Below are 15,701 nucleotides of genomic sequence, written 5' to 3'. Positions count from 1 at the left end.
AAGATAGGCAAATGCAATCGCTGCTGTCGGGAGGAAACCACCTAACTCACCTTTTTAAATAAATCAGTGCTATTGAACACCATTTACATCTGTGTGTTGATTCGAACATATTAAACCAATGAAAAGTAGTAAAAAGCGCTTGGGACAAAACCTCTTAACTCCATTGGACCCTCAAACTGTGTGCTAAAACTCCACCACCTCTCCCCCTCATGGAAGTAATATATACAATATATCAAGTCACAACACCAACTTTGATGAGGCGGTATTGCTTTGTTTAAAAGAAAAATGAACATTTTGGAGTTAAGTGGTTTATTCCTGACAGCAGAGCTATGTTTAGTACATTTACTCAACTACAACAACTACAACTCCATTATAATTATTTGAAAAGTTTAGTTACTAGTTACTTTGCAGATTTATTATTACAAAACACACATCAATCACTTCAGTTCTATACTGTATATTTTGGCTTGTGAAAATAGCTGATCTACTAGCTGCTATTTTCCAAAAGGTTTTCATACATTGAATAATTGAAACTTGTATTACACTAGAGTGGTGCCTGTTGGGCACTGGCCTACTTGGAACGATGCAAGTTGGAAATGCATGCGCCTTCCAGTTATTATGTCTGTCTGTGTCCCTTTTACGCCCATATATGGAGTTAATTGTCAGGCATGCCCAATCTATGCAGATGTCAGAACATCATTGTGATGTCAGAACAGGCCAGCTCCATTTATGGAGATCTAGGGGTGATAGGTGTTATCAATTGGCTAATTTCCAGAGCCCGGGCAGAGGCTTTTGTGCTGGTTCTGGACAACCGTGTTCCCCAACGACTCAAGGCCGGGCACTGCATGCACTCCCTGTGGTGGTGCGGAACGCGCCCCACAGGGACAAATTTGAAGCCGGTCATCTCCTCCTCTCCTCCTCTTGGGGTTGATCACAGTTACCTATACTTTTTTAGTTTAGACCCAAGAGAGACATTTTGTGTCTCCCTGGCTCAGAAATACATTAAGTATTAATCACTTTAGCCCTATTTCAGAAATAGTCGAAATAGATCTATAAGCTTACAGTGGGTTGCTATGCAAATTGTTTTTTTTGTTATCAAATGTTTTTTATTTAAGACAAAATAGCACAATAAAACATGTTAACACCAAGAATGAATAAAGAAAACAAAACAAGTAACGTACAACAGCAAAAGAAAGGAACACAAAAACAAACAACAATCCCACCCACCCCTCCCCCCGGGACCAAAGATGCCACAAAATGTACACCTGCGTCAAGAGTGTGCAGCTATGCAAATTGTTGTGAGCTTGTAGACCGGCTATTTTCGCTACGTTTGAAATGGGTTTTAATTTATATATATTTTTTAAATATGCATATTAAAGCTGAACCATAACAAGACAGGCTGTCACCAAAACGTTAGCTATCAGGCCCAGTGGAGACATCTATAGCTCTATAAGCTACTAAACATCACAATGTATTATTATTATATACATATATTATATGTATATAAGTTTAAGAACTATAAGTGATGGTGAAGGAGGAAGGGAAGTGTGCGCTCTAAACTCATGTCTTACTATAGGGCTGTAAACAGGTGTGAGAGGCCAGCATGAAAGATCCATAAACAGCCAGAAGAGCCTTGCACACTGAAGGATGAAAACTGACGCTATTTGGATGCAACACATTGTCTTTACCTTTACTTAGTGCAAAGAGTTACATGGTGAAAATAAAGTGACACAAATGAGTGACGCCCACACCCTTACTTGGCATGTTCTAGGCATGTTGACTCGGTTCCACAGATAAACATTGTGAAAATAGCCAAACTACAAGCTCACAATGCCTCGTGATGCAAGGCGTTGTGAGCTTGTCGATCGACTATTTCCACAATGTTTGCATCTTTCTTATTATTATTTGACTATCACTATTTGGCCGATGTTTGACCAGTTTTTGAGTGGTGCCTCCGTGTGTCTGTAATCTGTTTTTATGTATGCATAATTTGTTGAATACTTTTGATGCAGTAATGGTCTTTTTTCATTTCATTTCCTTTTTTAGGTGTTATCTTAAAAGTCCCTTAAATTTTCACTTTACTTACACCTGCATGGGGACCCCCCTAAAATAATAGGGGGACTCCCCAGTGGGTCCCGACCTGCAAACAGTACATTAGAAACAGCATTATACACATGGCATGTTAAAGCTTGGCCTCATGGCCTCCTGAGACATTAGATGGTGGGCTGTTAGCATGGCCTCATGGCCTCCTGAGACATTAGATGGTGGGCTGTTAGCATGATCTCCTGAGACATTAGATGGTGGGCTGTTAGCATGGCCTCATGGCCTCCTGAGAAATTAGATGGTGGGCTGTTAGCATGATCTCCTGAGACATTAGATGGTGGGCTGTTAGCATGGCCTCATGGCCTCCTGAGACATTAGATGGTGGGCTGTTAGCATGATCTCCTGAGACATTAGATGGTGGGCTGTTAGCTTGGCCTCATGGCCTCCTGAGACATTAGATGGTGGGCTGTTAGCATGGCCTCCTGAGACATTAGATGGTGGGCTGTTAGCTTGGCCTCATGGCCTCCTGAGACATTAGATGGTGGGCTGTTAGCTTGGCCTCATGGCCTCCAGAGACATTAGATGGTTCATTGCTATGAAAGTTAGTTAGTAAATAAAGATTTGTACTGTGGTATCATGGCTTCGTAGGCCTACTCCATGAGTAGTAATTGTCTCCACCAGGCCGAAGGCATGGGGAGAGAGTATGTTTTGCACTCCGTCCGTCCGTCCGTGTGTCCGTCCGTCTGTGAACAGCTAATCTCTGGCACCGTTGGCTTGATCGCAGCCATACTCTGCACACACACTCCCTGGATGCCAGAGCTGAACCTCTGCTCAAGTTTTCACATTGGCCTGTTATAGCGCCACCAGGAGGCCGCTTTGTGCAAAACAAATGTTTTGACAGTACACCTACAGATTTTGTCCAAACATTATGCAAATTGGTCTCTCTAGAGCCATTCAACGAAACAGGACTTTCAGATTTTTCAGACTTATCCTGATTGGTTACGATTGGCTTCCAAAGTTCGCAGGAGTGCTCAGTTTCAAACAAAATGCTGCAAATCATGAACACATCGTGTGATTTCCGTGAAATTTTGCACGCACATTCCCACTAGGCCGAGGAAGAAATGCCACTTGAATATTTTCAACTCAGCGTCATGGTGGCGCTATAACTGGCTGATTAGTGTTTTTACCTATAACTGCACCGATCTGTGTAAAACCACCCCCACACCCCTCCTCTATCTTACTTGGAATTGTAGGCATGTTGACTCGGTTCCACAGATAAACATTGTGAAAATAGCCGAACTACAAGTCCACAACACCTCGCAATGCAAGGCGTTGTGAGCTTGTTGATTGGCTTATTTTTTTCACAATGTTTATTGCCTCTTTCTTATATTATTTGACTATCACTATTTGGCCAATTTAGTTTGACCAGTTTTTATTAGGGATGTCCTGATACACTTTTTTCATTTCCGATCCGATACCACAATTTATGTGTTAGGCGATACCGATACCGATACCGAATACCGATACCAGAGAATAATATTTATAGTAATACAAAAAAAGAAAATTACTTATCTTGTGTTGTTAATAGCAGACTCCACTAAAATGTGCACTTGAAGTTTGGGTAACTCAAAAGCAAACTCCACATGCCCCAACATTTTATTTACCTGCCATAGTGTCAACCCCTTACCCCTGTGTCGGATCGGTGGTTAGACTGGCATATTCGCCGATACCGATATGACCCGATATGACCAAAAAGGGCCGATACCAATACTTTTCCAAGTTTTCCGATACTGATACAGTATCGGGACATCTCTAGTTTTTATAGTAGGTTATAATCTCTGGTGATTACTTTTGATGTAGTAACGTTCTTCTTTCATTTAATTTATCTTAAAAGTCCATTACATTTTCACTTTAATGTCCCTAGCTTGGCTTCATGGCCTCCTGAGACATTAGATGGTGGGCCAGAACATGATGAATGGCTGAGTTAAGACGTGTAATATGTGACAGAAATAAAGCCTTACATCCAAAGTTAGTTTCTATGAAAGTTAGTAAATCAAGACTTGTGTGTTATGACTGTGTACTATGATAGAACTCCATGTGTGATCATTGTTACTGCATGTGCAGATAAAAATCACTCATGTGCGAGGGGCGCTCTTATCATCGTACATCATCATGACCTGAAATATACACTATGCCTATTTGCTCATACTATGACGTGAAACTCTCCATTCATTGTCAATGAGAATTTAATGTTTGTGTGGACAAAATAGACACTAAGCTGATTTGCTCAGACACTATACGTAAAATTATCCGTACTTGAGTGTGTGCATTTTTGCAATGTCTACTCCACTACATCACAAAGGGAAATATCATGCGTTTTACTGCACTGCAATAATTTGAAAACTTCAATTACAATTTACTTTGTAGATTTACATTATTATTATTTTCATCATCATAATAAACATACAACCAATTAAGCCCTATTTATTTTTTGTTGACTGGTTTTGAGCTTGTGGATCTATTAAAAAAAATAAAAAACGTTTGACAAAAGTTGAAGAATTTGAGTATGTTTACTTTGTAATTATTACAGTAGGCTACATTCTGATGCCAAGAAGAGTGTATAAAAGTGTACAAATAACAACATGAACCTATAATTGGTTCCAGTTGTAAAGTTTTACGAATGGATAGATTAACTCTAAGCAAAGTTACAAAGTTATTGTACATTCTCATAAAACATAGATATGCTACAGTATATGGTATACTTATTTCTGTTTGGCTTCCTTACAGACAATGCAGTCTGTAAGGAAGCCAACCAGAAATAAGTTTTACTCTTATGTACCTGTACACAAGATGTAACAATAAAGTACAAACTTGAACAAATCCCCAAAGATCACTAATATTAGATACAGTTCTATAATAATTGCATTAAAGTACAAGACTGACCATAATACATTTGTATCCCACATTATTCATGCTCTTTAATTAAAAAACAATGTCAAACTGGAAGGCAATAAAATAAAACACACAATCAAGTCTTTGTACCAACAAAGAAATGAAGAAAAGATTTCAACAGTCAGATATACAATAGGAGCGACAGTAATCAATGGCTTGATTTGAACTGTCAGGTAAATCTGTAACTTAACCATTCCATATACACCTTTATTGTCTTTAATGAAAACTAACCTTTGCGTGTGAAGCTGAGCTTTACTCTAATATGTGATTATTGACAGGAGAGATGATCAGAGGAGCAGAGTTTATACCACCATATTTCAAACTGGGACTGAAGAATAGATACAGTTTCTCAGTGAAGGTGCAGCCAGTGAAAGAGTAGAGAACTCTGGTACTCCACATCATAAAAGGAGACAATACCCTCCTCATAATCCAAAAACACTCCCACTTTCTGGAGCTCCTTTCTTACAGGGAGGAGGGCAGGAGGGTCAGCAGCAGCCATGTACTCGTTTCCATTCTTCAACACTGTAGACCAGTAACCGTTGTTGGGTTTTCAGTATGATTATTCCCTTCCTGTCGATGCACTCTCTGGCCACTCCTAAAGACCACTTCGTCTTCTCTTTAACCTGAACCTCATAGTAAAATCTAGAGAAGCTTTGTTTTCCTAAGACAGAGACACAAGGGGAGAATCTCTCTTTGTTGTCTGGGAGATTCTTCTTCACGTCTCCATGACTCACTTGTTTTCCATCCTCAGACAGGATGATTTTGCAGTTTGCTGTATCATGGTCCAGAGTCACATCCATTCCATATTGCTGGGCCCTTCTCAGCTCAGCATCACACAGCTCCTTCTCCATCTCTTTACTGAGTGTCTTCTCCAGCTGAGCCACAGCTGTCCTCAAAGTACCCAGGTGTGTAGACTGATGGACCTTGACCTTTGTCCAGTCCTTGGTGGGTTTCCACCCAGTGTTGGATGTGAAGTTCTGGAGGAGGTGGAGGTGGTCTTCAGTGAGTGAGAGCTGGTTCAGCTCAGAGCTTCTCTTCTCCAACTCAGTGATTTCCTGTTGCAGCTCTTTAATGAAGCCTTCAGCCTGTTTCTTTGTTGTTTTCTGCTTCTCTTCAATCACAATGATTAACTCAGCCTGGCTTTTCTCAATACAGCTGATCAGAGCGGTGAAGACCTGCACACTGTCTGCTATCTCTCTGTCTGCATCTTTCTGGCTGAGCTCTACTGAGTGTTTGAACTCCTGGATCTTCACTTGTCTCTCCTGGATCATCTGCTGGATTTCAGCCTCTGTCTCTCCCAGCTCCACCTTTTTCCCTTCATATGCCTCTTTCATAGATACAATCTGATGTGACTTGTGATCTAACTGAGTGCAGAACTGACAAACACACTTGTGGTCAGTCTTACAGAACAGCTCCAGAGGTCTGTCATGTTTCTTACACATATAGTCTTCCAGGTTCTTCATGGGGTCGATTAGTTTGTGTCGTTTTAACGCTGGGACTGTGCGATGACGCTCCAGGTGAGTCTCACAGTAGGAGGTCAGACACACCAGGCAGGACTTCACGGCCTTGAGCTTGTTCTCAGTACAGACGTCACAGGAGACGTCATCTGGTTCAGCAGGTTCTGGGTTTGTGGCTAAAGTTGTTTTCATCTGCTTTGACTTCCTGAACTGATCAGCCATCCCAGAGAGGACTTTATTAACAGAGAACGCTGGTCTCTTGTAGAAGGTTTCTTTGCATAGCGGACACTGACACACATCCTTAGTGTCCCAGTGCTGTGTGATGCAGGCGTTGCAGTAGTTGTGTCCACATGGAGTGGTGATTGGATCAGTGAACACATCCAGACAGATAGAACACAGGAACTGCTCTTCAGACAGGAGGCTGCTGTCCGCACACGCCATTTCTACACACTGGAAATAAAAAGTGAAAGAAATTTAGTCCTTTGATCATACTATTGTATTGGAAGTTGGAACAGAGCAATGTTGACAGTCACAGACATATTTTACGCATAGGCAAGATAGGCAAATGCAATCGCTGCTGTCGGGAGGAAACCACCTAACTCACCTTTTTAAATAAATCAGTGCTATTGAACACCATTTACATCTGTGTGTTGATTCGAACATATTAAACCAATGAAAAGTAGTAAAAAGCGCTTGGGACAAAACCTCTTAACTCCATTGGACCCTCAAACTGTGTGCTAAAACTCCACCACCTCTCCCCCTCATGGAAGTAATATATACAATATATCAAGTCACAACACCAACTTTGATGAGGCGGTATTGCTTTGTTTAAAAGAAAAATGAACATTTTGGAGTTAAGTGGTTTATTCCTGACAGCAGAGCTATGTTTAGTACATTTACTCAACTACAACAACTACAACTCCATTATAATTATTTGAAAAGTTTAGTTACTAGTTACTTTGCAGATTTATTATTACAAAACACACATCAATCACTTCAGTTCTATACTGTATATTTTGGCTTGTGAAAATAGCTGATCTACTAGCTGCTATTTTCCAAAAGGTTTTCATACATTGAATAATTGAAACTTGTATTACACTAGAGTGGTGCCTGTTGGGCACTGGCCTACTTGGAACGATGCAAGTTGGAAATGCATGCGCCTTCCAGTTATTATGTCTGTCTGTGTCCCTTTTACGCCCATATATGGAGTTAATTGTCAGGCATGCCCAATCTATGCAGATGTCAGAACATCATTGTGATGTCAGAACAGGCCAGCTCCATTTATGGAGATCTAGGGGTGATAGGTGTTATCAATTGGCTAATTTCCAGAGCCCGGGCAGAGGCTTTTGTGCTGGTTCTGGACAACCGTGTTCCCCAACGACTCAAGGCCGGGCACTGCATGCACTCCCTGTGGTGGTGCGGAACGCGCCCCACAGGGACAAATTTGAAGCCGGTGGGGCGAACGGTTCTCGAGTCACGTGGATTACAGACGTACAGACACACATACAGAGACGTGGTGCATGTATACATAGATGAAACATGGGGGGGGGGTTGGGGGGGGGGGGGGGGGGGGGGTAGGACTTTGCCTATGGCCCATTCTGACGTTAACACAGCCCTGTTGACAGTTACATTATTGAAACCTGTTTTTTTTCTGAAGATATCAACAAATAAGAATAAGATCATAGATCTGAATACTGGATAGTCAATGAATAATATATCTTGTATTATCAAATATGTTATTTGTTGTACTCACCTGTCTTTAAGGATTTCTGTGAAAGTTCAGAGGTTTTGTAGAGAGAGTGCAGTGAGCTGTCTGCCACCCAGCTTCTGTCAGTGATGTGCTTTCGGTTTAGGTTTACTGAGAAACAGAAACCCTTCCCTTGTTACAGTTAACCCTTCACATCCACTCTGCTTCTCTACTCTTCCCTCCTCACCTCTCCCTAAACCCCTTCCACTCCTTTCTCCTTCATCCCCTTCATCTCCTCCTCTCCTCCTCTTGGGGTTGATCACAGTTACCTATACTTTTTTAGTTTAGACCCAAGAGAGACATTTTGTGTCTCCCTGGCTCAGAAATACATTAAGTATTAATCACTTTAGCCCTATTTCAGAAATAGTCGAAATAGATCTATAAGCTTACAGTGGGTTGCTATGCAAATTGTTTTTTTTGTTATCAAATGTTTTTTATTTAAGACAAAATAGCACAATAAAACATGTTAACACCAAGAATGAATAAAGAAAACAAAACAAGTAACGTACAACAGCAAAAGAAAGGAACACAAAAACAAACAACAATCCCACCCACCCCTCCCCCCGGGACCAAAGATGCCACAAAATGTACACCTGCGTCAAGAGTGTGCAGCTATGCAAATTGTTGTGAGCTTGTAGACCGGCTATTTTCGCTACGTTTGAAATGGGTTTTAATTTATATATATTTTTTAAATATGCATATTAAAGCTGAACCATAACAAGACAGGCTGTCACCAAAACGTTAGCTATCAGGCCCAGTGGAGACATCTATAGCTCTATAAGCTACTAAACATCACAATGTATTATTATTATATACATATATTATATGTATATAAGTTTAAGAACTATAAGTGATGGTGAAGGAGGAAGGGAAGTGTGCGCTCTAAACTCATGTCTTACTATAGGGCTGTAAACAGGTGTGAGAGGCCAGCATGAAAGATCCATAAACAGCCAGAAGAGCCTTGCACACTGAAGGATGAAAACTGACGCTATTTGGATGCAACACATTGTCTTTACCTTTACTTAGTGCAAAGAGTTACATGGTGAAAATAAAGTGACACAAATGAGTGACGCCCACACCCTTACTTGGCATGTTCTAGGCATGTTGACTCGGTTCCACAGATAAACATTGTGAAAATAGCCAAACTACAAGCTCACAATGCCTCGTGATGCAAGGCGTTGTGAGCTTGTCGATCGACTATTTCCACAATGTTTGCATCTTTCTTATTATTATTTGACTATCACTATTTGGCCGATGTTTGACCAGTTTTTGAGTGGTGCCTCCGTGTGTCTGTAATCTGTTTTTATGTATGCATAATTTGTTGAATACTTTTGATGCAGTAATGGTCTTTTTTCATTTCATTTCCTTTTTTAGGTGTTATCTTAAAAGTCCCTTAAATTTTCACTTTACTTACACCTGCATGGGGACCCCCCTAAAATAATAGGGGGACTCCCCAGTGGGTCCCGACCTGCAAACAGTACATTAGAAACAGCATTATACACATGGCATGTTAAAGCTTGGCCTCATGGCCTCCTGAGACATTAGATGGTGGGCTGTTAGCATGGCCTCATGGCCTCCTGAGACATTAGATGGTGGGCTGTTAGCATGATCTCCTGAGACATTAGATGGTGGGCTGTTAGCATGGCCTCATGGCCTCCTGAGAAATTAGATGGTGGGCTGTTAGCATGATCTCCTGAGACATTAGATGGTGGGCTGTTAGCATGGCCTCATGGCCTCCTGAGACATTAGATGGTGGGCTGTTAGCATGATCTCCTGAGACATTAGATGGTGGGCTGTTAGCTTGGCCTCATGGCCTCCTGAGACATTAGATGGTGGGCTGTTAGCATGGCCTCCTGAGACATTAGATGGTGGGCTGTTAGCTTGGCCTCATGGCCTCCTGAGACATTAGATGGTGGGCTGTTAGCTTGGCCTCATGGCCTCCAGAGACATTAGATGGTTCATTGCTATGAAAGTTAGTTAGTAAATAAAGATTTGTACTGTGGTATCATGGCTTCGTAGGCCTACTCCATGAGTAGTAATTGTCTCCACCAGGCCGAAGGCATGGGGAGAGAGTATGTTTTGCACTCCGTCCGTCCGTCCGTGTGTCCGTCCGTCTGTGAACAGCTAATCTCTGGCACCGTTGGCTTGATCGCAGCCATACTCTGCACACACACTCCCTGGATGCCAGAGCTGAACCTCTGCTCAAGTTTTCACATTGGCCTGTTATAGCGCCACCAGGAGGCCGCTTTGTGCAAAACAAATGTTTTGACAGTACACCTACAGATTTTGTCCAAACATTATGCAAATTGGTCTCTCTAGAGCCATTCAACGAAACAGGACTTTCAGATTTTTCAGACTTATCCTGATTGGTTACGATTGGCTTCCAAAGTTCGCAGGAGTGCTCAGTTTCAAACAAAATGCTGCAAATCATGAACACATCGTGTGATTTCCGTGAAATTTTGCACGCACATTCCCACTAGGCCGAGGAAGAAATGCCACTTGAATATTTTCAACTCAGCGTCATGGTGGCGCTATAACTGGCTGATTAGTGTTTTTACCTATAACTGCACCGATCTGTGTAAAACCATGTATGCACACTCCCTAGAGGCCAAGGAAAAACCTTTGCCTGGAATTTTTCACATCCGCTCTTTATAGCGCCACCAGGAGGCCGACATATGTAAAACACATTTTCTAATATTACTCCTTCAGATTTTATCCAAATTTCACGCAAATCGGTACACATGCTCTCCATAATCATGTGATTTGTTTGATTTCTCATAATTATCCATCCTGATTGGCTACGATTGGCTTCTAAAGTTTTCAGGAGTAGCCCGTTTTGTACCCGTTTTGTACAAATCGCCACAACTCCTCAACGCAGCATCCGATTGCGGTGAAACTGTGCATGCCTATTCCCACTACTAGGCTGAGGAAGAAATGCCACTTGACAGTTTTCAAATCAGCCTCATGGTGGCGCTATAAGAGGCCAAGTCGCGTCACACACACACACACACACACACACACACACACACACACACACACACACACACACACACACACACACACACACACACACACACACACACAAAACCCAAAAAAACCACGACTGTCATTCTTTTTTACTATAAGATGAGTAAATTTCAATTGGTGCACACACAGATATTTGTACATAATTACAATGGCTGATTTATTTTTAAGAATCACATATTCTATCTAACACGCATCCACATGAAAAAAATATTATTAACATCAGAATCCTTCCATATATTTTAATTAGCAATTCTATAGTAATTGCATTAATGAACAAGACTGACAATGAAACATTGCAATTCCTGATTCTGATTCAGAATTCATTCACATTAATGAAAATATTGGGTTTAGCTTAAACTTGAATGCAATCAAATAAAACAAACCAATTCCTTGTACGAAGAAAGGAATATAGATATGATTTCAATGTCTCACAGACACATTTTAAATGAAATACTTTATGATACTCAAATACTCAATTTACCATATTAATCTCTGGCTGTACTTCAGACAATCATGTAAAATCATGTCTGTTTATGCAGTAGAATATTAACTTTTAAATGGCTTGATTTGAGCGGACAGTTGACTGTAAATAAAACTGTAAATCAACCGTCCATATACATTTTCTAAATGAACCATTTTAAGCTGAGAGTTAATCAGTGTGACTGACAGGAGAGATGATAAGAGGAGCAAAGTTTTTACCATCATCATTTAATCCAGTACTGAAGTATGGATAGAGTTTTTCAGTGAAGGTGCGGCCAGTGAAAGAGTAGAGATGAACTTTGGACTCCACATCATAAAAGGAGACCAGACCCTCCTCATAATCCACAAACACTCCCACTGTCTGGATCTTCTCTCTTACAGGGAGGAGGACAGCAGGGTCAGCAGCAGCATAGTACTCATATCCATTCTCCAACAATATAGACCAGTAACCATTGTTGGGTTCCAGTGTGATGACTCCCTTCCTGTCGATGGACTCTCTGGCCACTCCTAAAGCCCACCACATCTTCCCTTTAACCTGAACCTCATAGTAAAACCTACCTGAGGAGTATCTTTGTTTTCCTAAAACAGAGACACGAGCGGAGAATCTCTCTTTGGTGTCTGGGAGATTCTTCGCCACATCTCCAAGACTCACTTGTTTTCCATCCTCAGACAGGATGAGCCAGGGCTGTGCTGTATCAGGGTCCAGTCTTACATCCACCTCATATTTCTGGATCCTCCTCAGCTCAACATCACACAGCTCCTTCTCTATCTCTTTACTGAGTGTCTTCTCCAGCTGAGTCACAGCTGTCTTCACAGTCCCCAGGTGTGGAGACTGATGGACCTTGACCTTTGTCCAGTCCTTGGTGGGTTTCCATCCAGTGTTGATGGATGTGAAGTTCTGGAGGAGGTGGAGGTGATCTTCAGTGTGTGAGAGCTGCTCCAACTCAGAGCTTCTCTTCTTTAACTCTGTGATTTCCTGTTGCAGATGTTTGATGAAGCCTTCAGCCTGTTTCTCTGTTGTTTTCTGCTTCTTTTCAATCCCACCAATGAGCTCAGACTGGCAACTCTCAATACAGCTGATCAGAGCAGTGAAGACCTGCACACTGTCTGCTATCTCTCTGTCCGCATCTTTCTGGCTGAGCTCTACTGAGTATTTGACCTCCTGGATCTTCACTTGTCTCTCCTGGATCATCTGCTGGACTTCAGCCTCTGTCTCTCCCAGCTCAGCCTTCTTTCCTTCATATGCCTCTTTCATAGATACAATCTGATGTGACTTGTGGTCTAGCTGAGTGCAGAACTGACAAACACATGTGTGGTCGGTCTTACAGAACATCTCCAAAGGTCTGTCATGTTTCTTACACATGTAGTCTTCCAGGTTCTTCATGGGGTCGATTAGTGTGTGTCGTTTTAATCCTAAAACTCTGTGATGAGGCTCCAGGTGAGTCTCACAGTAGGAGGTCAGACACATCAGGCAGGACTTTACGGCCTTGAGCTTGTTCTCAGTACAGATGTCACAGGAGACGTCATCTGGTTCAGCAGGTTCTGGGGTTGTGGCTGAAGTTTTCTTCAGCTGCTTTGACTTCCTGAACTGATCAGCCATCTCGGAGAGGACTTTATTGACAGAGAACGCTGGTCTCTTGTAGAAGGTTTCTTTGCATAGTGGACACTGACACACATCCTTAGTGTCCCAGTAACGTGTGATGCAGGCGTTGCAGTAGTTGTGTCCACATGGAGTGGTGATTGGATCAGTGAACACATCCAGACAGATAGAACACAGGAACTGCTCTTCAGACAGGAGGCTGCTGCCGGCACACGCCATTTCTACACGCTGGAAATAGAAAGTGAAAGAAATGTAGGTCATGGACGATATACTTCTCACAGCTTAATGGTTACGACTATGCATCAGCTCATGGTACCGCAGCACCTCAAAGGCTCCAGACTTCCCAAAACTCCCAAACCCACCTCACCCCTGCCCATTTTGATAGGTTGGAATGGCTTAGGGTTGACGGCAGAGTACAGCAACTTGCAATGTACCTGGTCTACAAGATTCGATACACCACCAAGATACCCATGTACCTGTCAAAATTCTTCCTTAATGTCAACTAAGTCTACACTCACAACACCAGAGGGAGTTCAACAAACCATGTGCAACCCAGATTCGGCTCAAACAAGGGCTTAAATTCATTCCGCTCCTGTGCCACTAAAATGTGGAACGCCCTACCAAGAGCCATTAAGAAATGTGAAGCCCTAGACTGGCCCCTGTGAAAAAGCCAAAGTCCCCCCCAACCCCCTTTCTTCCATACTGTACATGTTTTCTTTTTGAGTGGTGCAACCACTCCTATAGACAGCTATGTGTGTCCCTGGGTCTGTCTGTCCTAGCACGCAAATAGCATTATAGCGTTTGTTCACCACCAAGTGTCACTGTTGCACAGCCTGACACAGACACACACAGGCCAGGGAGGAGGGCTTGTATAGTACAGTACAGTACAGTACAGTACAGTACAGTGCAGTGCAGTGCAGTGCAGTGCAGTGCAGTGCAGTGCAGTGCAGTGCAGTGCAGTGCAGTACAGTACAGTACCACTCACTTCAGACGGGTCTGATTTTTTACTTTCTTTAACTGTATAATGATTTTTGAAGTGTATATGTGTATACGTCTTGTTCTGATGAATTGAAAATGTAGGACCCTACATTACAGAAACTGTAAATGTAAAATGTAAATGTATTTACTCAAGTGTTGTTTTACATTTATTTGAAAACTTTATAGAGCACCGAAGTCTGACGTCACTTTCAGTAGAGGTCGCCAGTCCACAGGTTCATGTATTTTTTTATTTGCATTGAAATCCCCATAGGGGGATTTTAGGTCGCTTCATAGAACTGTTTGAAAAATAAACCGATCATCCCGGCCTTTCTGTCAGGGGGTGGCTGTGCGTCGTTGTCCATTGATATCCATGTCCATTCATATTTGATACATCCAGTTTCACAAAATAGAATTAATGTGGCCGCAAAAGCCTTGAAACTACAAGGGTATGAAAGCAATGTCGCTGCTAATATACATCACGCCCAGCTGTCAACACATTGCGTTCCTGAGATTCCTTGTTGACGTAAGCTCAGCTGGCAGTGACTCGACTCGTAGTAACCACGAAACATTAAATGTAACATGTCAGTTTCTGTTGTGCGACGGGCAGCTGCAGCCACCCCGCCTACCCGGAAATGTAGTCTCTGGGTTGTTTGACTCGTTTCTAACGCTTATTGTGTTACTCTTTGGGTATATTTGTACATTTCCACCTTCAGTTGATGTTTCATATCCATATGAGTGAAAAGGCCGGGATGATCGGTTTATTTTTCAAACACAGTTCTTATATGAAGAGATCCAAAATCCCCCTATGGGGATTTCAATGCAAATAAAAAGTACACAAACCTGTGGAAGCATGGGCAGCCACAGAGCGCATGTTCGGGTCTGTAAGTCCCGGAAAAGATGCGCTGTGATTGGCCAGTAATCACTTGAGTGGACGTAACGTGCCTTCCACACTTCTGGCGTATACCTCCTCCCCCGGTGTAAATTCTTCTGCCCCTCCTTGAATGTTTTAACTCAAATCCTTGCTTCCCTGGAACCACATATTTTCAGATGGGGTCGGCGGCCAAGTACATATATTTTGGGGGTCGTTGACGTGAAAATGTTTGAGAACGACTGTCATAGAAAGAAAGTTAGAAACATGAGTTTTTCAGAAAACTGTCATGATTTTAGAAGACGTTTTGTAGAATCGTCCTCAGGTCTAAATGGGTTAACACACTAATACACTAACATTTACTGTTGACGGATACATTATTGAAACCTGTGAATTATGCTGAAGATATCAAAGAATAACAATAAGATCATGTCTGGATACATTCTCTGTCAACGAATGATATATCTTGTATTATCAAACATATTATTTGTTGTACTCACCTGTCTCACCTATGCAATCTGTTGTTGTGAGCTTGTAGATCAGCTATTT

The 15,701-nt window shown here is 42.0% G+C and overlaps 1 pseudogene across 1 annotated transcript; it reads right to left on the bottom strand.

Annotated features, from left to right (window-relative positions):
• Positions 1-5,247: 5,247 nt before the first annotated feature.
• LOC306930797 lies at positions 5,248-13,527 on the bottom strand (annotated as a pseudogene). The gene is made up of 2 exons: positions 11,885-13,527; positions 5,248-6,902 (listed from the first exon to the last, which is right to left on the bottom strand). The product of its transcript is annotated as an uncharacterized misc_RNA (transcript).
• Positions 13,528-15,701: the final 2,174 nt, after the last annotated feature.

This window comes from Electrona antarctica (genome assembly GCF_951216825.1).
Source record: "Electrona antarctica genome assembly, chromosome: 10".
NCBI classification, from domain to species: Eukaryota; Metazoa; Chordata; class Actinopteri; order Myctophiformes; family Myctophidae; genus Electrona; species Electrona antarctica.
This window is presented reverse-complemented; position numbering and strand designations above follow the sequence as displayed.